This window comes from Mytilus edulis, chromosome 2 (genome assembly GCF_963676685.1).
Source record: "Mytilus edulis chromosome 2, xbMytEdul2.2, whole genome shotgun sequence".
Lineage (NCBI taxonomy): Eukaryota > Metazoa > Mollusca > Bivalvia > Mytilida > Mytilidae > Mytilus > Mytilus edulis.
In genome coordinates, this window is record NC_092345.1 from 70392140 (window position 1) to 70416680 (window position 24541).

Below are 24541 nucleotides of genomic sequence, written 5' to 3' on the forward strand. Positions count from 1 at the left end.
TAGTAATGTTGTTTACTGTAAGTATAAATAGAGTGAGATTTCTCGTATTGTAATGCCATAATCTAGGAATAAAGGACGAGATACTTGTAAAGTCGGTAGGAACATATCTGTGGTCAGATATGACACAGATATGACACAGATACTAGTAGTCCAAAACGGTCAACCAACTCTTGATAACGTTAGTTAAAGGTTCCGAGGATTAAGTTCAACTTTACTACTAAGTAAAATAAAATTACGACAATTGCCATCGTATGAACATTATTGCACAGCAGATCTAACAAGAAAAAAAGTGAAAGACTTCAATGACTTTTTACTTTTTTAAATTGTCCTTCAAATCAAAATAGCCGTTTCATTTTCAACTTATTTAAACAATTGCTACGCGTATCTAAATGAGCAGAAACAATACATTTTACTACGAAAGTTTACCATCACAATCACGAATTAGTTGAAAGATACAATTTGTGAGTGCCTCAACCTTGCGAGTGAAATATTTTTGAATTAAAAGATTTAAAGACACCAGACTACTCCTCTGATCGGTAAAAACTGAATGTTTCCTTTTTTCTATTGTGACATTCTTAATTAATTAAAAAAAATGTGATTCGTATTGCTGGTAATGCATCCATAGCAAGATGTATCATAACGACACACCCGATATCGATCTGATTAGAGTTCTGCTATTTCCATCTGTTTTGTGCGTAGTATTAAGGCAACAATAGTTTACCGGTGTACAAAAGTTACAAATCAATTCAGAAAAAATCAAATCCAGATCACAAACAAAACCCGAGAGAAACACATCAACTATAACAGGAAAACTGAAATACAACAAAACAAAAGCCAACATACAAAATCGAACTTCATAACAACAGTCATATTTCTGACTTGGAACATGACATTTTCATCCATTATATATATGTGGACTGAATTGGACTGGTAATGCCCCTTCCTGTACATAGCAAAATCATTTTGAATGACCGATCATTTGAATTGATGAAAGCGAACAACGATTTCATTTAGACAATCCCGGCTTTCAAATAGGTTTAATTCTGGCTGTTGAAATTTAATCACGAAAAGCCCTTCTCTAACACGACATTTATAAAATGGTTTTATTAACCAGCACTGGGTCTACTGACTTGTTGACTGTTAGTCCCGATGACAACCGTCAGATCATTAGTCAATGTTTCAGTACTGCCATGATTCATTACATATTATTTTCCAAAAATTCTCTGTTAATTAATTAAGATATCACCAAAGAATTAAGGTATCAATTCCTGCAGACAAAACTGACATAAGATGGATTGGCTATTCTTACGAGGTTACATTGAACAGATAGATTTAAACGTGTCTTCTTTTTTTCTTTGCATTCCATTGAAGAAGAACATTAACGACTTAAGTAATATGTTTGTTTATTTAACAATCATTTAACGATATACATGTATGTTTGGGTTGAAATACAAAGACTAATGGGCGTGAAATGAAAAATTTGAATATTGTTCCTCCAAAAGATGTATGCCGGTACCACTGTTTATGTCTAACTTCATCCATAGTAATAATATCTTCTATAAAACAATCCACGTCCACCCCATCCATTGTCATATCCATTATCCCAACCATTATCTCCGTCCCAGCCATTATCCCAGCCGTTTTCCCGTTCATAATACTGTGCTAAGGTTGTCATCAATATAACACAAAACAAAAGCAGTTGTAGGGAGAACATGTTGTCTGAAATGATGAAGTTTATAATACTGTTTAATATGACCATAATGAACATAAAAAGACAGACAACATCGTTAATATTGAGCTTTGCCTGAGAGATGAAACCATAGGGTTTTTTTTAAATTTCATGATGAGCATAATAAACACAACGAGTTGATATATGAGTACTTTTTTAAGCCTTTTTAACTTTTTTTAATTCGTGCGTCACTGATGAGTCTTTTGTAGACGAAACGCGTGTCTGGTCTAAATACAAAATTTTATTCTGGTATTTGTGATTAGTTTATTCACATTTAACTTAATTATATATATATATAAGAGTATAAGATGAGACAGTCAATAGGTTATCAACCGAGACATACATATTAAAAATAGAAAGATTGCGTAAATCCGATTTCAACATCAAATAGCGTAATGAAATAAAACAGTACAAAATCACCATACTGTGCATTTTGTTCTCTAAATATACACATATACTATAGAAAACGAAAAAGACATTACTGGTCTAACGATTCGAAGTCTTTCAAAGACCTATTGAAGATAACTATATGTATCCATCGTTTATTTAAAATGTAGACGACTTAAGAATGAACGCCAACTTATATATGTGCTTTCATGTACATTGCATTTAAATCCTAAAAGAAAAACAAAGGTTTAATGTTAGATGTATATAAAACAAATTTAAACATTTTTGTTTGCATCTACATGGCAATACTAAAATTTAACAAAAACATTGCTTTTTATTTATGATGTTTAATAAATAGAAAACGCATGTATTGGCTGTAATGCGGTCTTAATACGCTTAAAGCATTTCTCTCCACACTGACAAATATAACAAAAAATGAAAACAACACGTTTTAAATTACATCCATCCGAAGCGCTTTTCTGGATTTAACTTCTTTCGCTTAAAGCCAAATATTCGAAAGCCAATGATGTATAAGGACGGAATTCTTGAAACGCGATACACCAAAAATAATCTACAAATAGTCAAATCTATTAAGGACCAAATTTGACTGAGGAAGTTGAAACCTTAGTTTTTCCTAAAATTCAAATTTCAAAATTTATAAACGGGCAATTTAAGATATTATGTTATAAATCATGTCAATACTTTGACTGAGCTGATGAAACCCTCAGAGATTTATAGTTCACCAACAAAGGTATCGACTCAGTGCTGCAAAACATTGAAACAACACGTAAAGAATTCCATGCGTCCGAAGCGATTTACCTTTGGTACAAGTGGTGGCATTGAAAAAGAAGTTAGAATTACTAGAAACAATTTCCCTACACTATGACAACTATAACCAAAAAACCATAAAACAGCACGTTTTAAATTACCTCCATCCGAAGGGATTTGTTGGTGAACTATAAGTCTCCGAGGGTATCATCAGCTCAGTCGAAGCATTGATATGATTTATGACATAATGTCTTAAATTACTCGTTTTTACGCAAAACTGTAATTGGAATTAGTGTTTATATGCTAGTTAATCAGGAACACTCAAAGTCAAATATTTGAAAGTCAAGAATGTATAGGGATCGACAACGCTGAAGAGCGATAAACCATAACGGACCTAAATATTTAACTAATATACAGTTGCTATCTTCTATGTTGCTTGTGTTGTCCATAATGCACATTCGAGTTAATATCTAAAATATGAAAACAACACTTTGTAAATTGCACGTGTCTGAAGTGCTGTTTTTTTTTTAAATTTACCATAATCAGAAACGTTAAAAATCAAATATTTGAAGGCCAATGATGTACAAGAACCGAAACTGTTTAAGAGCTATTTGACCAGAAAGAACCCTAATGATAAGAACCAGATGCATCTACGGTCAACTTAGATTTCAATCCTGGCTTTCATTATGAGTTTTTGTACTGAATGAGTTGAGACATAAGTTACTTATAAATTAGGAAACCGTCAATTTTAGAAAGGTGTGTCATAAATCCTCTCAGTTTGACTGCAGAACAAAATGAAAACTAATTGTTTCTAGTAACTTCTTTCTCAATGTCACTACGTGTACCAAAGTTGTATGATACTTGAGGAAGAATATGTTCGGTGCTTTCAAAATTCGATAGAATCATTTTAATTCATGCAAACGACTTACCAAAATGAATGCTGTTCTTACCTTACGAAATAATCTTGTCTAACATATAACTGTCATTATTTCTACAGAAAGTATATATATAATAAGTAATGTATTTTTTTATTTATTTTTACAATTTGATCAAATGCAACGACATACATTAATATGTCTTCCTAAATGTTTGTTTACTCAGGCAAGTAATAAACAAAATATTGGTACATTCATCTTCAAACCTACTGATTGTTGCATACATACTGATAAATGTGAAAAAGGGTAAACAAATTTAGCTATTCGTTTTTACCAAAAAATGCAACGAAAATTGGTTTAACCACTCAAGAAAAATCATAAAAATACTGAACTACGAGGAAAATTCAAATCAAACGAATGCATAACAGCTGTCATATTCCTGACTTGGTACAGGAATTTTCTTATGTAGAAAATGGTGAATTGCACCTGGTTTTATAGCTAGCTGAACATCTTACTTTTATGACAGTCGCATCAAATTCCAATGCAAGCAGTTCTGGATTTACAATAAAAAAAAAAAAACGACTTTTTACCTTTTTTGATATCTGAGATTTTAGTAGTGCTTGTAACAATCAATCTACAGTTTTCGGTTTTCGGTCCTTCGGTAGATTGTTCTTTTTGTCTAACTTTTTTTTTTATTGTTCTTTCAAAAGGAATAATGTACAGTCCTCATTAAACATTAAAATGGCAGTCGATCCAAGGAATATTTACAAGATCAAATATATACTTCATTAGTTATCAAAACCATTTCCGAATTAATAAACATCAAAAATTGAATCTCAAATTATATTCAACATTTAATATTTTTGAAACACAAATATGAAAACTATATTACGGTCTTTGTAACAAATAATAGAAAGATCGTCAGTTTTAAACACTCAGTCTGTCTAATGTTTATGTTTTTTTAATGCGTATGATTTTCCTTTTCACGTCCCCTTATATCTATTTTTGTGTCCTCTTGTCTGTAGTTTTTTTTTACACTACATATAATTTGTCTATAATTGCTCGTGCTATTGGTCTATTACAAGCTGAATCAAAATATTCAATCAGTTTGATTTTTCTATACAATTTCATCTGCGGAACATATCAAAATCCATAACGTCACGTATAGAGTAATTGAACCGATGATTACATATCTTGCATTATGCGATGTTTAACTCCTGGGAGCGAATATAAACGGAATATCACGAATATAGACAATGCTAACATGTTTCTCCTACAATGTATGCCTCAATTGCCACACGATTCCAATGTCATATCCAGCATTGATTTTCAAAGCCAGGTACATGATCAAATCGAAAATGATATCAAATTGACACATGGACATCCCCAAAAATGAACTATTAGGTATATGTAACAATATTGCAGAAGCGATATCAGAATCGCATGGATATTGTGTATATATCTAAGTTGATATGTTGATTTCTTGATAGAATAATGCTGCTTACAAGAAAGCTTTTGAATCAAGTTTTTGAAACTTTAGGGACGAATCGGTTAACCGTTATAGAATATCTGTTTCACAGAAGACAACGAATATTTCCAAACAAATATATTAACAATCCCGTCATCATTTTGACGAATGTGACCTACCGAATTAGACTTTTTACCGGTTTTGTACTTACATAATCAAAGAGAAGAGTGCCAAATGTAAAACATCATCTACATACCCTTCCGGTTTTCAGTAGTGTTCGTGTTTCTCGGTCTTTAGTTTTCTATGTTTTGTTTTGTCTACCATTGTTTGACTTTTCGTCATTTTTTAGGTTTTTGTCATTTTTTTGTCACGCCTCTTTTTCACTTATGAGTTGAAAATACGAAACATCGTAACAATCAACCAACGTAAGATTGTAATCATAGAACGTATTAAAGATGATTACAGTTGCTTTTCTATATATTAATCTTCCTGAAGAGGATATTTGAGATAATATGACGCCTTTAACTGTGAATTTGTAATAATGAGAATTAGAATCATATCGTATCACAATCGGAAGACCAGATACCCATAATCAGGTTTCGACACGGTGCAGACCTTCTGTTCTCTTTTTTTCTAGATCGCTACTATGCATGTACTTTATGGAAAAAACGTGTCTCGTTATTGATATCATAGTTTTTACTACATGTTTTGATATATTTGTACCGACATTTGCAATTCAATCTTGAAACATTAGAAACTGACCTGCAAACTACAACTATCCAACTTCAATTTTGTTTTTCAACTTTTCTACATTCAAAACATGTTTCAAACAACTTAATATTATTTATTTACAAATTTGCTTGTTAGAAATCTCACCAAGAGTCCAAGTTTCTCTTGATTTACCCAATTATTAATGCTAAAAGTGTTCTAGATAGTGGTCAAAACACATGACACACAGCTGGTCCGATAAAAGGTAAATGACCAACTAACAAGAATTGTTTTCGCACTACAAAAATGTAGGTTCATTTTGCATAAGTGTTTTCTCTGAATGATGTTATTCATATTTGTTTTAGTTTCATGTGTTCTTAAACAATATTATGACGGATTTCAAATCATTAAATATCAAAGTAGCTCTGAAACGGAATTTTTGTTAATTATTTTTTAATATGTTTTAAATTCACAAGGTTTTGTAATGAAAGTTAAGAGGGAATATTTCTCACTTCTTAATACATTGTAGTTTCAAATATAAAAGTCACGAATATCAAAACCAACAAAAGATTAAGATTTTTTTCTCACAAAAAAGTACGTTGTTTGAATCCCCCATAAAAGTGGTGTTGATTTTTGTAGAAGATGCAGTACCCTAAACCTATCTACACAGTGAATGTATATGTATGCTTGGCCTTTCCGCGTGACAATAATTTTTAAATAATGTCTTCGATTTTTTTTTCACATGAAAATAAATGTGTTATCGAATAATTGTTCATTATTGGCATATCAATCACTATATGACATTCAACTAATAGTTTTCCGTATTGTCATTATTACAAACAGGTAATATTTTGTCATAACTGTCAATTTTTTGTTGACATAACGTTATGTATTTTTTTTAAACGAAACATGTGATCATTGACATAAAATGTAATAGATTGACGATGATTGGACAACCTTGACTCACTTCCAAAAATGATGGTTTAATTATGTAACGACAAGAGACCTTAATAAAATAAAACGTGAATTATTTTTTTTAAACATTCATGATGAACTGCAGATCTTTCATTAACGTTTTATTGATACATGAAATAACAAGTAAATGACCCTATAATAAATGGACTGATGATTCGTAGTTGTCGTTTGTCGATGTGGTTCATAAGTGTTTCTCGTTTCTCGTTTTTATATAGGTTAGACTGTTAGTTTTCTTGTTTGAATGGTTTTACACTAGTCATTTTGGGGCCCTTTATAGCTTACTGTTCGGTGTGAGCCAATGCGCCGTGTTAAAGAGTGTCTCCTGTGAAACTGAAATATCAAAATTAATAAATTATTACACGTCATGTATTTTTTGTTGTTGTTTGTGTTATATATATTTAAGGTCAATACCTTTGGTTATAGATTTGTGTGTAAAATGTTCATTTGTCAGTTATGTCGTGTTTATTAAAGGTATCTTGTGTCTTCTAATTCGGATTTCAAGCTTTGACCTCTTTTATATTTATAGACTGTTCATGCCGTTTGTATCCTGTCGCGTTGTCATATACTTCACATATTGATTTGTACAATACGTATTGATATTTATCTTTCAAATTGTATGATTGCATTTTTGGGGACCTATATAGCTTACTTTTCTGCGTGAGATTAGGCTCCGTGTTTAAAACATTTTTGTTGTTGTTTGTATTATATTTATTTTACATCACTTTTTTTGGTAAGATTTGTATGTAAAAGATTCATTTGTCAGTTACGTCGTGTTGCTTAAAATTTTCTAATGGGTTCTTATTCAGATGGAAAGCTTTGACCTCTTTAATATTTATATACTAATAATGTCGTGTCTTTCCTGTCTCCTTGACATATAATACTCAACATATTGATTTTTACAATACGTATTGATATTTGTCTTTCAAATTATATGATTGGTTGAAACATTTAGCGAATACTGATTAAAAACTGACGTGACGTTTAAGGAAACTTAACCCTGCACCTTGACCTTGACCTTTTGCAATAAATACCACAATAAATTACATGAAGTAATAAACATTTTTCTGTCATTCCTGATATGCATTAATGATCCAGCGAAACGACCTACGTTGGTTGGTAAGCCATGGATCGAACGGCGCCTAATGTTTGTGCAGTATAGTACACTAATGTAAGAGTTGGAGTGGGAATCTGCCGGTGATTTTGTTATAATCAAACAGATGGAGCCTGGCATGTTTCAAGAGCTTTCTCTGAGAGTCGCATCACAGTGGCACAATAGTCGTACGACAGTGGCACGATAGTGACACGACAGTAGCACGCGCATCCCATGACATGAAAACCTGAAAAATAGCCCCAAACAACTCATGATTGTCGTACGATTATCGCACGACTGTCACGCGACCGACTTGCGACAAACCCACGACAGTACAATTACAATTCTTTTTTTCTGGCTTGTATCCATCGTAAACATGTCATAGCTGATGTGACCACTCGGAATATTTTTTTAAGATTTTGCACGACAGTGCCACGACAACTATTTGATAGATCTTCCACGACAAAAAAATCGTACGATCTGTAGTGACCGGGGCTTTAGGGGCATTATTTTTTTCGGTATGTGTGTCCGTTCGTTCTTTCGTTCATCTGCATGTCCCGCTTTGTGTTAAAGTTTTTAGTCACGGTAGTTTTTAGTGAAGTTGAAATCCAATCAATTTTAAATTGAATTCAAGTGTTTCCTATGATATGATCTTTCTAATTGTAATGTCAAATTAGAGTTATCACCCCAATTTTCCGGTCCACTGAACCTATAAAATGATAGTGCTTGTTGTGCGTCTGTGTACCATGAAAAAAGTAAAATCACAAAAATACTGAACTCCGAGGAAATTTCAAAACGGAAAGTTCCTAATCAAAGGCAAAATCACTCTTTCTTGTTTTCAAATATTTTACTGTAGTGCTTGATTGATATACGTTTTAGTTTATGTTTATTAAAGGAATTCATAAGTTCACGTGTATTGACTTTAAATTCACAAACTCTATAAATATTAGAATGATATTTCCATTTTTGTTATAACATTTACACAGGTACAGCAAAACTTGCAAAAGAACTTAGTAATGTGTGATAACAAATTCCTGACTTACTACAGACTAGACACGAGCACTTTGAACGAGTAGAGAAAATATAACTCCACACGAAGGGACAAGGAACATCACCGTCAAAATAAGAAATTTCACAAAAAGAAACGAAAAATCGTCTCTTGTCGAAAAATGTAAATAGAGTATCCCATTTGAAACTGAAATATCAAAATTTAAAAATTATAATAAAAGGTCATTTATTTTTGTTGTTTGTACTATATGTATTTAAAGTCAGTTCCTTAAGTTAAATTTAAGTGTACAATTTCCTGCTTCTTTCTGCTCTTTGATCGGGTTGTTGTCTTTGTGATACATTCCCCATTTCTATTCTCAATTTTATTGATCAGTTGTCCCGTGTTGCTTAAAGTTATCTCATGTCTCCTTTTCAGATTATAAGCCTTGACCTCTTTAATATTAATATACTATTCATGTCGTTTGTTTCCTGTCTAATTGATATATACTCCACAATATTGATTTGTACAATACGTATAGATATTTATTTATATTTCAAATTGTATGATTGGTTAAACATCTAGCAAATACTGATTTTAAACTGATGTGACGTTTAAGGAAACGTAACCTGCAACCATGACCTTTTGCACTAAATACCACAATTAATTACAATGCTTATATTAAGTTATAAACATTTTTCTGTCATTCCTGATATGCAATAATAAATGTTAATTTTATCGAAATATTTTATAGCATTGTCTAGATCACGTGACGATATTTATCTCATTCATCAATGATTACAAGTATTCTAATGAATATCAGGACACGGTTGTCTTCTAAATTATAATCAAGATGTTTCTTTCGCTAGGATAAACTGAATTCTACTACAAGAAATAGGTGGGTGAGGGTGGTTAAATCACTTTCAAAAACTAGGATCTAACGAGAATGGTCCCAAAAAACTCTTGAGCAGTGTTTTTAACCCATGATCCAGAATGATATTGGTCACAATTTTAGAATGTTACTTGTTAAACGTGTTTTAAGTCAATTTTTTTTTATTCGTATACTACTGATGCCTTTTTTCACAGTTCTTAGCCATCCGACGCTAAAAGAAGTCACGTTCTTTCTGACAATTCACGTTGATAAATTGAGAAATTAACAAAAACAAAATAGGTAATTCTTTATTGGTCAATTTTGGTCATATAGCTCAAACGTGTCTGCGTATTTATACATAGCTGGTGTTCAGAAATTTAGAAATGTTTAAATTGTGCCAACGTTTCTATTGTTTATAAAACAGGTATTGTATATTTATGTTATCTGTTATTTTATACGCCCTCTCATGTATATTTTGTTATTCCTCTGAGTATGATGAAAAAGGAAGGGTTAGACGTGTTCCAAAAATAGTTTTACTTCACATCGAGTTTGCCTATGACAAGTCAGGGTCTTGTCAGAAGTTGATTTTATCTTCTTGTCTTCATAGGAAGTTGGTGGTGATGGAAGATGTTTGATAGCCTGTTAAATGTATACCAATTGTTTAGATGCTGGGTGTTTTAAAAATAAACATACTGTGTACACAATAAAAGAGGGGGAAAGTTACCAGAAGGACAATCAAACTCCAGTCTAATTAAAACCAGCCCCAACGCAAGACTCACAAATCGAAAACCAACCGACAACGCCATACCTAAAAAAGAAAAATACGAACAGACAAATAATAGTACACAAGACACAACAGAGGACCAAGCAACAAGAATCCCACCAAAAACTGGGGGTGATATCATGTGCTCCGGAAGAGTAAGCAGATCTTGCTCAACATGTGGCACCCATCGTGTTGCTTATGTGATAAAAAATCCAGTAAATAGTCTAATTCCGTAGGTCACATTCATGAAAGGGAAGGGGATTGTAGTTACGACGTAAGGAACATATCTGATATCATTTGTGAAACGGTTATTCCATAACGGTCAACCAACTCGTGATGGCGTTCGACATTACGAAGGGATGATTTCAACTTCACCATTGGGCAATCTCGGTTTAATAACTTCCTTGAGACCATCAACCCTCTATCAAGGAAATCATGATAGGAAATACAAGCCCGGGAATATCGTATAAATTGGCAGATACATACTCCGTAGGCGTTGCTGGAAGGATGCTTCATAGAAATGGAAAGTTAACAATTGGGAAGCTGAAATCATCTCTTTTGTCGTAAAGTTTTGTTTTCAACCGACCCTCATTGTCAATTTTTAGATGTAAGTCAAGATATGAGACCGGCTTAACTGTACCTGTTGTATCCTTCATCTCTAGTTCGATAGGATAGAAGCTAAACATAGTCACCAAATTTTGGAATATTTATTAAGAGAACATCATCTATATAGTAGTAGAGTTAAAGGATCTTGCTAACTTCTTATTTTTCTTCCTAAGTTCCTGTATGAAGTCAGCCTCGTAATGGTAAAGGAACAAGTCGACAAGCAGAGGGGCGCAATTAGTTCCAATGGAATACCGATAGTCTGTTGAAAAACACGTCCTCAAAACGTAAATAATACTGTCTATCAAGAAATAAAGTATCTTGATAATATCAGCTTCAGAGAATTTTTTGTTTGAATCCAAGTGATTCTTTACAAAGACTGATTTATCCCTCCCTAAGACAAGATACTTGTATCTACGTTGGTCATTCTTTTTTAAACGTAGGAAAGTCAATTTGTTTAATACTATTGCAAGATGAACGAGACTTACATTGTTGGTACTCTAAAAGATTTTTTAATTTTTCTAGTATCCACATCTGATTCACGCCACCTCTAGAATAGGCAGTTTCACAATAACGTTGAAGCCCGGTTTTAATTGCTGATAAAAATAGATGTTTTAAAATAATTTAGAAAGAGGTTTCTAGGAGCACCTGATAGACCCAGCAATACCATTGTTTGTTAGAACGGTATGTAGTTGATGTATCCAGTACAGTGATGAAAGATCCAGTTCTTCATCGTTGGTTGAAACTCCAAAGGAACATAGAGCAGACCTAGGATTATCCAATATTTACTCTTTTGTAATTGTCATGAGGTAATATGTTGTGTTTCCAAGTGAATGGTCAATACCTTTTTGATTTTTCAAGCATTTTATGTAGTGAGATTTACACACAAAAACGATGTTGTTTGAGGTTTTGTATGCGGGGACAACAACATATTTGTCATGGAGGTAGAACAAGTGTTTTGCAACATTTGGGTCTTTAAGGATTGACGTATCATGGGTATTGATAGACCCATTCGATTTCTTAATTCTGATTTGTATAAACGACCTCACACCCTTAATCCAATGGGAAGGAGTATCTACGTCTTCTTTCTCGCGTTTAGCCCATTGCCCGGCATAATCCTCGACTTAATCCATCAATATTTTGAAGTTGTATTTCTAATTGATGGAATTAGGCTCACGATATTTCGGACCTTTGGATAACACATTTCGACGGAAAGTGTTATTGACAATGTTAAGGTCACCGGTAATAACGTGGCAAGCCGGATTATATGTGAATTAGAAACTAGCACAGGTGCAATCAGGTGGTTTAGACAATATATTGAGATCCTGCAAAACGTGTTTCTAATTGAAAATTTCAGTTGCAATTGGTTTGGTATCGGTATAAGAAATGATCGGTACAAACTGATCTTTAAAAGAAATATGTATTTTCGATTAAACTAATTTACGATGAAGGATGCTGCCCAAGCTGACGCCATCGAGACCTTTGTTGGCAAATGAAAGATAAAGAAAAAGATATTTTCTCTTTTTTCATCTTTTCCAATGCGAACTGGTTTGAAAAGTCTGTGACATGCAATATCCAAATGATAGCTGTAAGTTTGTATAGGTTTGAATTAGAGTTTGTAACGGTGGTTTCCAAACATAAATTGGACAGAGAATAAAGTTTTGAAAGGGGTAATGAATAAAGTTTCGTGCGAATGTGATGAATACCTAAATAGAGACATCATGCAGAGTAGGTGATATATAATGACGACGACCATGACTGCGTCTACGTCGTAGAATAGAGTTTAAAATGTTAATCACCTTCACTGAGCTACAGGAAGGAATAGATAGAATACCTATACCATCAATGTTGTCATTGCAACCATATGGTGTCGCAGTTCCCAATTGTCAACCCAGAAGTCCTCGTTTTAAAAAATGTTCATCATAAATACCATATGAAGACCTTTTGATCTTTTGTTGCTGTTTCTTTCCATGGGTTGCTTTTTCTTACTTTCAAGTTGATAATAAGAAGTTATAAAGATCATCAAGTTCTATATTTTTCGTTCGAGACTTGCAGAAAACATATCTAGTAAAACGTTCAGCAACATTATGTGCATATTTAAGAGTTTGTGCGTACGGGTGAGTTCACTTACGGGCTATTAGTTTTAAATCTGAGGATGTTTATGAGAGATTAGTTTATTAGGGCGGCAAATAATTTAAAAACAACATTTGTACACAATTTGATAATCAGGATATCGGCAATATAACATATATATCTAGCTATCAATACTAAAAGCAGTTTCAACAGATATTACAAATTTAGATGTTAAAACGTTGTGTTAAACATGCAACAAATTTAACTACCATATGCTTTTGGTTCATTTACAATCTCAAAGTAAGGATTTTCAAAGTACGTTGGATAATGGTTGGGTAATCTCTGGATAAGGGAAACAATGCTTCTATTGATTTTGTTCATCTTGAAAGTACGCGGATGGCTTTCGACATGGCATGGAGCGCTGACTTCACATGTACAAGGTATACGACAAGGCGGTGTTCTTTATTGACTGTTATCGATGTTCCTTTTACCAACAAAACTAAATACAACTTTTCATATCAAATTTCTGTTGTTCCAAAGTCAGTTTTATAGCATTACAATAAGACAAATTCAAGATTTAATATTTCATTAAAGTCTCACCACGTGTTTGGCGAATCTGGGTAATACTGGAATCAACTGTATATGTATGACACCAGGTGAATGAACAAAAGATATTTTTTTAATATTTAAAATTTACGATGCATTCACTGACAGTTTCATTTCCGTGTCAAAGGGATGCATGTGAAAATATAATCAATAATTTAAAAAGTGTCAATTTTTTAACATCTGTGAAATTCAATTGATAATTAATTTATTAAACTGCTATTGATTAATAGTCGGAGAAAGACAACAAGATTAAAAATTTAATCAAAATATTCTTTATTTCTCACATCAATCATATCGATTTTAATTAGCATATTCTTTTTTATATATTGTGCTGTTATATATATTGGTAGATCTATTTACTCCATAACGCCGAGAAGTATATTATTACTAAAGGTAAGAACAATTTGCCTCACTGTTGTCTTTTTCATACATTTGGTGCATAGAAAAAATAGTTAAACTTTTTTCTTAAAAAAAACATTTCGACTTTCTTTGATGAAGCTCATGTTTGAAGATCACTGATTATTTAAATGAAGGAATAGCCCATTTTCATATTACTTCTCTTTTGACTACGGGTTTTATAACTTAACCTTCTTTTTGGTAGGACATTCTGGTACTCGTTCAAACAATAACAACTTCGATAAATATTTTAATCGGTACAATTTTAATTGAAAATTAACTGTTTAATGCGTTCTTTACATAAGTAAATCATCGGAAAACCGTAAACTTCCCCCAAAAATTGCACCGATTGCTTCTTTTGGTTGCTTGAAATTGACAGAATACTAGGATGTCCTACCACAGAGTAGGTAACCTGTCGAAAAAAAAACATGAATTCCGTAATCAAACGTGGGTAATTAAAAATGGAGAATCTAACTGATTTCGTCAATCTCCCATACAGACAGAGTTATCGTCCTTTCCTCCTCAATCTTGATCTGTATGGGAGATTGTGATTTCGTTCGTGTTCTGTATTTTAGTCGCAGTTTGCAAGGCTACTTTTGGATTGACGATAAAAAAATATATTTTATCTGTTTATGGAATAACAGGCCTTACACCTTAAATCGACTACACAACATACATTTTTTTATAAGCCTTCGCTAGAAACATGCTATATCTATAAGCTATATCATTAGACAGCCAGGTCTTTAATTTCTTGATTTGTCAAAGAAAATCAAACGTATGGTCACAGTTAAAGTGTACGTTTAATCATAACTAATTTAATTTCTTTTTTATTTTAGATTCAAAATGGTATTGCGATTGTTTTTAGTTGTTCTCATACATATAACTATTATGTATGTTGTCATTCAAGGCCATCATTTGTCGGGTTGGAATAATAACTACAACAAGAACACTCAATACTCAACAAGTTCATGGAATAACGACTATAACAATGGCTATGATACACCAGATAACAGCTACGACAATAACAATGGCTACGATACACCAGATAACAGCTACGACAATAATAACGGGTATGATAACAGCTACGACAATAACAACGGGTATGATAACAGCTACGACAATAACAACGGGTATGACAACAACGATAACACCATAGACTACAACAGCTATGACAGAAATGATAATTACGACAACGGATACCAAAGGCAATACAACAATAACAATGGATATTACCGTTATTATGGATAAATTTCGACCGAAGATAGACAGATCATATATCACGCAAAATGCAATACTTCATTTGTCATTTGTATATTTTTATTTTTATATTCTTAATAATGCTTTTTCGTGTAATAAAAAACTGATTATTGACTATCAAAAGCAAGTTTATTTATAGACAGTATCTAAAATAATCAGATGACAATTATATAACTGTGTTTTGTGTTGTGTTATGATATTTTAACCTAATTACAACCAAAGAGAGGTAGAAATTATAATACGTCACTGTATTCTCATAACCCAATTACACTTTTATGGAACAACTAGTCCGATTGAATGGAAACAGGAGCTGTAATTCAGTGGTTTTCGTTGGTAGCTGTCTGTTTTATTTGTTTTTCGTGTGCAATTAAGTCTTAAATCAAGGCGTTTGGTGATGTGTTTTTTTTCGCTTGTCTTGTGTACTATTATTTGTTTGTTTGTCTCTTTCTTCTTTAGCCATGCGTTGTCAGTTTATTTTCGATCTATGAGTTTGAATGTCCCTCTGGTATCTTTCACCCCTCTTTTGTAATATAAATGCAAAAAGCAAATTGTCTTGCTGCTATTTGTTATCGAGAAAAATTCATAAGATGCTCTGTAACGCCTATTGCCAAACAAAATATTCCTAAAACTCTTTTGACTGATATATTTTACCGTGATTAGCTTTCTTCATCCTCGAAGTAGTGGAACACTCCGGTTAGCTCAAGACAAAAAATTAAAGGAAAGAAATAGTTTTACAATATTATTTATCATTTGAAGATGTAATACTAGTTTTTTATGGAAAGCCAACGGGGTCAAATTCTTGGCTTTCCATAGAAATCTGGTGACAAAACATTATCGCTCTTGAAAGAACTGGGCCGCGTTCAATATCGTAGCTGCTACGTAGACTTTGACTATTGAACGTGTAGCTATAGACTAGCTGCTACATAAATATCGATAGCAGCTACGTAGCCGCTACGTAGCTGAGCTACGATATTGAACTCAACCCTGACAAAATGAACCCTTTTATATTTTGCACGAGATCCTTTTGGACGCTGTTTCGTGACTGAAAGTTCGAAATTTAAATAATAATAATGAAAAACAATCATATAAAAAATTTAAAACAGGATCGCATGAATCAAATAAAATTTCTCTTATATTTAAACATAAGAAATAATGAGGATAGCAGGCTATGTGAGTTTAGTGTAAAATTGGTTTAAATTAAGCGCAATATTTTTTCTTGCACCAACTTCAATCTATTTTTCTACGTGCTTTTAACACCGTGACAGGAACACGTCATTTCTTAAGAAACTGGGTCGACATTTGAAATTATTACTTAAGAATTGAATGCTTCTTTTGTAAATTACTGGGGTGTTAAAGCGTTTACCGATTCGGAAGTACATTTTGTAAGAAGCTCAAAAGCTTTTTTGTTCTAAAAATGTGCACACATACAACGCGTTTACAACACTATAAAATTACTATAAGAAGCATTCAGTACTTATAATTACTTTTTTTTTGCTAGATCATAAAAGCACGATTTCTAGCAAGTTTTTCGGAATGACGAGAGATTGCTGTTAGCCAATTAAAATAACGAATTTAATGAAATATACATGCAATGCAATTATAGACATTATAGACGGGCCAACATTTTTTTTCAAATCACTGTTATTCCTTCAAAAACATGTACTGCAAATACACCGAGAAAATCGCAAATTAAGTATAAATATAACTGAAAACTATGGAAAGCCAACGGGGTCAAAATTCTTACTTCGTAACTTGTCAATATGTAACATGCAACTGTGTGATTTGTCAATTTGTATATTGCTGTTTTGTAACTTGGAGATTCGTAAATTGTCTATTTGTATATTGATGTTTTGTAACTCGTCGATTCGTTAAATGTCAATGTGTGAAATACGGGGCGCCGAATGGGACTCTTGTGGTTTTGTACAAAATTCAATTCTGTCATAACAAAATCATTTTTGTCTTACAAAACTATGTGCTACAGACTTGTTTTGTGAGAACTTCAATTTTGTGATGACAAAATTCATTTGTGTAGACAAAATTCATTTTTGTCATGACAAAATTCATTTTTGTAGACAAAATTCATATTTGTCATGACAAAAGTCAATTTTGTCTAAAAGGTATGCAAATATAAACATATTTGCATACAAAATTGACTTTTGTTACCTGATATGGAAATTAAATCACAAAAGTCAATTGTGTGAGGTAAGATTCAATTTTGTGAGACAAAATTGACTTTTGTGAGACAAAATTAACTTTTGTGAGACAAAATTGACTTTTGTGAGACAAAATTAACTTTTGTGAGACAAAATTGACTTTTGTGAGACAAAATTGACTTTTGTGAGACAAAATTGACTTTTGTGAGACAAAATTCAATTTTGTGAGACAAAATTCAATTATGTCAATTTTGTTGAGACAAAAGTCAATTTTGTTAATTTTGTTGAGATAAAAGTCAATTCTGTCAATTTTGTTGAGACAAAAATCAATTTTGTTGAGACAAAAGTCAATTTTGTTAATTTTGTTGAGACAAAAGTCAATTTTGTTAATTTTGTTGAGACAAAAGTCAATTTTGTTAATTTTGTTGAGACAAAAGTCAATTTTGTCAATTTTGTTGAGACAAAAGTCAATTTTGTGACGACAAAATTCATTTTTGTGACGACAAAATTCAATTTTGTAACAACAAAATTGACTTTTATGAGACAAAATTGACTTTCGTGAGACAAAATTTGCTTTCGTGAGACAAAATTGACTTTCGTGTGACAAAAATCAATTTTGTTGAGACAAAATTCAATTTTGTCAATTTTGTTGAGACAAAAGTCAATTTTGTCAATTTTGTTGAGACAAAAGTCAATTTTGTCTCACAAAAGTCAATTTTGTCAATTTTGTTGAGACAAAAGTCAATTTTGTCAATTTTGTTGAGACAAAAGTCAATTTTGTCAATTTTGTTGAGACAAAATTCAATTTTGTCAATTTTGTTGAGACAAAAGTCAATTTTGTCAATTTTGTTGAGACAAAATTCATTTTTGTCAATTTTGTGTAACAAAAGTCGATTTTGTATGCAAATTAGTTCACAGAAACCAAACTTAACTAATTTGAATACAAAATTGACTTTTGTCGCCCAATTTTCAAATTAGGTAACAAAATTCAAGTCTGTGTAACAAAAATGAATTTTGTCATGACAAAAGTGACTTTTGTCCGCTGATAGATAATTTTGTATGACAAAATTTAAATTTGTAGTATGATACAAATTTTGTTAAACTGAACTTATTTTTGTTGAACAAAAGTCACTTTTGTCCGTACAAAATTGAATTTTGAGTACAAAACCACAAGAGTCCCATTCGGCGCCCCGTATGAAATGTCTATGTGTGAAATGTCATCGTTGTATTATGCTAACGATCATTATAACGACAGATGGCGCTCGGTTTGTTCTTCGGTGTATAGGCCTCCTGTAAGTATGGGTCACCGCCATATGGAATATATACCAAAGTAATTTAAATCAATTATATACAGCACATATATAAGAAAACAAATAGATAAATACATTGTTTGTTTTATATGGCATGTATACTAGGGTCTCGCTTTTATTTAGAGGTGACCACAAATAAACATGTGTGTTTACTGTACTGGTCACCAAACATGGGGTGGCCGGGTGTGTCACTCCCTGTATTAAGGTATCATAGATCTTTGATAACTATAACACATACATGTATATGTGTTATAGTAATCTCAGCATAGATGTGTCGCTGGAACCGACTTCCTTATCAATTTTGCAAATATATTACTGTCACTTGGCAGGAAATTTCTACTTAATATTTAACCGGGTCAAGCTAAGACTAAATACATTAAAATATAAGACGGTGCTGGGAAATTTATCTATAGTGTCCTGGGCCGCAAATTTTGAACTTAATGTATAATGGGAGAAATGGTTTGACACTCATTATTCCTTAATATCATAATCTCAATATGAAAATTTCAGAAAAGAATGTAATTATCTAATGATGTTTTAATACAAGAAGCAAATGGACGAACACTCTTTGTTTATTTGGCTCCTGAGTAATAAAGATAAAAAATGTTTTATTATATCATTTTTGTACTTTGCAAAACAAACTGAATGAAAAATTATTTTAAATGAGTCACTTAATTAATGTATACTATATATTAAAACTGTATTGAATATGCACAATTTTGTAATAAAATCTAAAGGAACCAGAAAACTAAACGAGGACCTAAATTGAACTACCAATATTTCCAACGTAGTCAAGCACAGCCACTTGTTTCTGTCAATATGGGGTTTACTATTCATACCCGTACGAAATCGTGATTTTTCGTACGGGTATGGATAGTAAACCCCATATTTACAGAAGCCAGTGCCTGTTTCAAGAAGGCAAAATTAACACTAGGATTCCTGATAAGAAATTTGAGATATTGTCCATCGGCATGCAAGAAAAACGCATATATTTCAATGATCAGGTCAATAATTGGATATCATATGGTCAATAGTATGGGACCAGTACACATCTACAAACATCAATAAGCTTGAAAGAATACAGCGACCACCCCTGCGAGATTTATAACAGGAGACTACAAATCCAGATAAGTTAGTTGCGTCTCAAACACGCGCACCAAACTGAAACTACAAGACATACAGACAAGACGCTCAAGACAGACGCTAATATTTCTGTACGAGGTGAGCGAGGGGCTGGTTTCTCAATGCTATAGAACCAGACAATAAAAAAAGTTCTTCCAAAATGAACACTGAATTGGTGCCAAGGGCCTGAATTAACAATTATCAATCAAGAAATTTAGTGAAAAAAATGCATATCAAAAACTACGCAAAGAGTTTTGAGATCTCAACGAGCAAAAAACCACTATATTCCAACTCATAAAAACAGTATTCGAATGGAACCACATTGGAGAAACTGTAGTGCGCACACCAAGCGTTGACAGTCGTTCAGAAACTTCTCTCGTGCATCGTCAACAAATCGACGGCGCTCTCTCTACCGTTGTATTTCTATCCACAATGTTTTCCTACAGATACAAATACAGATCTAGCTAGAAGGTACTAGATCGAACTATTTTAGGAGGTGTCCCTCTGGATATTTTGTTGATGAACATGATCATAAAACTATGAAACTGTTTATTTTTTACTACACACGTCACCTACATAAAATTGACAATGGAAATGGGGAATGTGTAAAAGAGACAACAACCCGACCATAGAGCAGACAACAGCCGAAGGCCAGCAATGGGTCTTTAATGCAGCGAGAAACTCCTGCAACCGTAGGAGTCGTTCAGTTGGCCCCTAAACAAATATGTATACTAGTTCAGTGATAATTGACATCATACTAAACTCCGAATTGTACACTTCCTTACTTTCATATAGGTCGACTATAGTTACGAATTATACACAAGAAACTAAAATTGACTTGGGACAGGCGCAAAAATGCGGCGGGGTTATAAACATTTTTTTTAAATCTCACACCCCCCTTTCCTTATACACCAACTGTTAACCAAAGTGACGCCCTATCACTTTGACTTGTCAGAGAAAAGATCTCGCCATCTCGCCATTTCCATGACAGCGACAAATATCTCCAATATGCTTACACTAATTATATTTCTCCATGAAAATATTTGCACATGATTTTGGGTTTGGCCCAGGAGTATGAATCGGTCATTTTTAGAGTAAAGTGGTAGCCTGGGATCCTGGCTTACTGCTCGACAGAAGAGCCAGGCGGAATACAACCTGGTTTGTCAATTGGATATTATGATTATATTGTTACGAATTCATCGCAAATGATTTTTTCTAATTTTATATGACATGCAAATTAAAAAAAAATTAGCTTTATTGAGTAACATCGTGAAATTTCGGTTAATTAACGATCCGATTGACAAAATATTAGATTTGGTAAGGTTGCCGGGCAATAAGGAGGTGTGGCACCGGATGGGGTTCATATCGGGAATGCTGGGCGTTAAGCAGCTGTTGAGATCGAGTGATTCGTGAACATTTTGGTCTTTTTGGTTAACTTTTTTTTTAATCTTCTTGTCCAGAAAAAAATCAGTAGGCATGTATATTAAATTATTAATATATATATTTTAGCCCTTTCCCCTCCTGTCGGAATAAAATGGTCCGATAATAGCATTTTAGGATAAATAGAAATGGTTTATTACTAGTACCTGGGTTTTCCAGTAATGATGTAGCCTTTTATAGTCGACTATATGGTAATAGGTTTTATCATTGTTGAAGGCCGTATGTTGCCTATACTTGCCTACGTCGACTTTATTTGAACTTCGCTTTGGTGGATAGTTGTCTAAATGACAATCATACGGTTTATTACCACATCTCCTTATTGTATTTACCTGAATAATCCAGTCGTTATACTCCACTGACCAATGACTATTTCATTAACATCGCTATAAGGAGAGATCGATTACGTCTAGGGACTGGACTAGTCAGGTTATATTTTTATATAGTTTCCGTTCTCGAACGAAAGTCCACGTTAGCAAATAAAATAAAACTGGGATCCTGTAAACATGCAATTTTTGTTTTGCTTTCTTTTAGACGCATTTGCTATAATTAATTTATTAAAAATATTTTAGGTGTATATTCCATATGGTGGTGCTCCTACTTACAGGAGGCTTATACACCGAGGAAGAAACCGAGCGCCATCTGTCGTCATAATGATCGTTAGCATAATACAACAATGACATTTCACACATTGACAAATCACACATTGACATTTAACGAATCGACATGTTAAATTTACAAAACATCAATATACAAATTGACAATTTACGAATCGCCAAGTTACATAACATCAATACACAAATTGACAATTTACAAATCGGCAAGTTACAAAACAATATCAATATACAAATTGACAATTTACGAATCGACAAGTTACAAAACATCAATTATGTTATAATTAATGTTTTTGCGCCTGTCCCAAGTCAGGAGCCTCTGGCCTTTGTTAGTCTTGTATTATTTTAATTTTAGTTTCTTGTGTACAATTTGGAAATTAGTATGGCGTTCATTATCACTGAACTAGTATATATTTGTTTAGGGGCCAGCTGAAGGGCGCCTTCTGGTACGGGAATTTCTCGCTACATTGAAGACCTGTTGGTGACCTTCTGCTGTTGTTTTTTTCTATGGTTGGGTTGTTGTCCCTTTGGCACATTCCCCATTTCCATTCTCAATTTTATTTAACGAATCGACAAGTTACAAAACAGCAATTATATACAAATTGACAATTTACGAATCGACAAGTTACAAACAGCAATATACAAATTGACAAACCACACAGTTACAAGTTAAAAATTGACACTTGATTATATCTTTTTTTTTAACTGCGGACATCATAGGGATAAACTCTGACAGATATTCTTGACCTTTACCTTGATAATTTAAGATAACAAAAAAATCTAGCTATTATCTCTAGTTTGGCTAGGTTATAGATATATGGATCATATTCCTGTCCGACAATAACATCGTTTCTAAAGAGCTGTGTTGGTTGTATGAAAACGCTTCCGCGATTAGTTGGAATAGGAAAGTTAAATCCGACACCATTATATTGTTAACCGTGCCCGGAAATTTAGAAATGATCCATGTAAACTTGTCGCTCCTTTAAATAAACTTATTCTAAAGGTTACCTATTCAACACTGTAATAAGATCATTGAATATTGTTTTTATTGGTAAAAATATTGATTTTGTTATCAGTAAATTAAAAGCTAACTAAATATTACTAGTATGGTACTAGAACACACCCGTGATATCGCGGGTCCGTGACTGAATTAAAGTATATAACTATGCGCAAGCCTTATTTTGATATTAGTATTGTCATCTGATAAAGTCATGCCGATTATAAGATACGCAGTTTTCTCTGCTTTCAAATCTTTCAGTTTGAATCATTCGAACTGGAACTTATCAATTTTGGTAGTATTAATTAGTTGGAAAACAAAAGGTCCTGGAATGGAATATTTTTTAATCAACAGCATTTTCCTAGTATATTAGTTATAAAGTTGAATTCGTTGATTCGCTGTTTTACGTCATGCCCGCTAACAAATTGAAAACTGTACCTATACGACTTATTTTAGTCCAGATTTTTAGTATTCGTGTTGTTATCTTAGAAAGTTTTACTGATTAAAATGATACAATAGGTAACAATTTGACAATCTAGTAGTGTCAACCCTGTGAATATGACCCGTGTATATAGCATATTAATCCTGAATACACTGTTTGGTGGTGCGCCTGTCAGATGCGGAACGTACAAATAAGGTAATAGGTAACAGGTGAATATACTATTGGTATCGGTATCGGACTCAACCCGGAACTTCTTAATTATTGGCAATATTAATTACGTGGAAAACAAAAGGGCCTTGAGCGGTGTAATTTTTAAACTACACCTTTGTACTATATTAGTTATATATAAAGTTAAATTCTTTGATTCGTCGTTTTTACGTGATGACGGCTGACAAATTGGACCTCGTAATTTTAGTATTATAGATATACATATACATATTCATGGATCTACAATCTGTCGATACCTGTAACTTGGCATTGCACAAGGTCATGTTTTTCTCTGGCTGTTTATGACGCCCTTACACTAAATCCATTGGATGTTGGATGTGTACGGATTGATAGTTTAGTCTTAGATGCATTATTATTTTATTAGTTGTTAGTGGCTTTGAACTAGCTGCCAGATAACTGCGAGTACTCTCAGATCTGTTCATTGCGTCTTTTTGTGTCGGGATGTATAAGTACCCGGCCACGTCTACTTGTATTTTTGTCCATCTGATGAGTTAAGCCTTTTTCAACTGATTTTTATAGTTCGTTCTTATGTTGTACTGTTATACCACTGTCCCAGGTTATGGGGAGGGTTGAGATCCCGCTAACATGTTTAACTCCGCCACATTATTTATGTATGTGCCTGTCCCAAGTCAGGAGCCTGTAATTCAGTGGTTGTCGTTTGTTTATGTGTTACATATTTGTTTT

General features: G+C 32.9%; 1 long non-coding RNA gene across 1 annotated transcript; it reads left to right on the forward strand.

The window, feature by feature from the left end:
• Positions 1–14224: 14224 nt before the first annotated feature.
• LOC139510657 (uncharacterized) lies at positions 14225–15677 on the forward strand. Its single transcript, XR_011661944.1, has 2 exons — positions 14225–14294; positions 15134–15677. It is a non-coding gene; the product is annotated as an uncharacterized lncRNA (long non-coding RNA).
• Positions 15678–24541: the final 8864 nt, after the last annotated feature.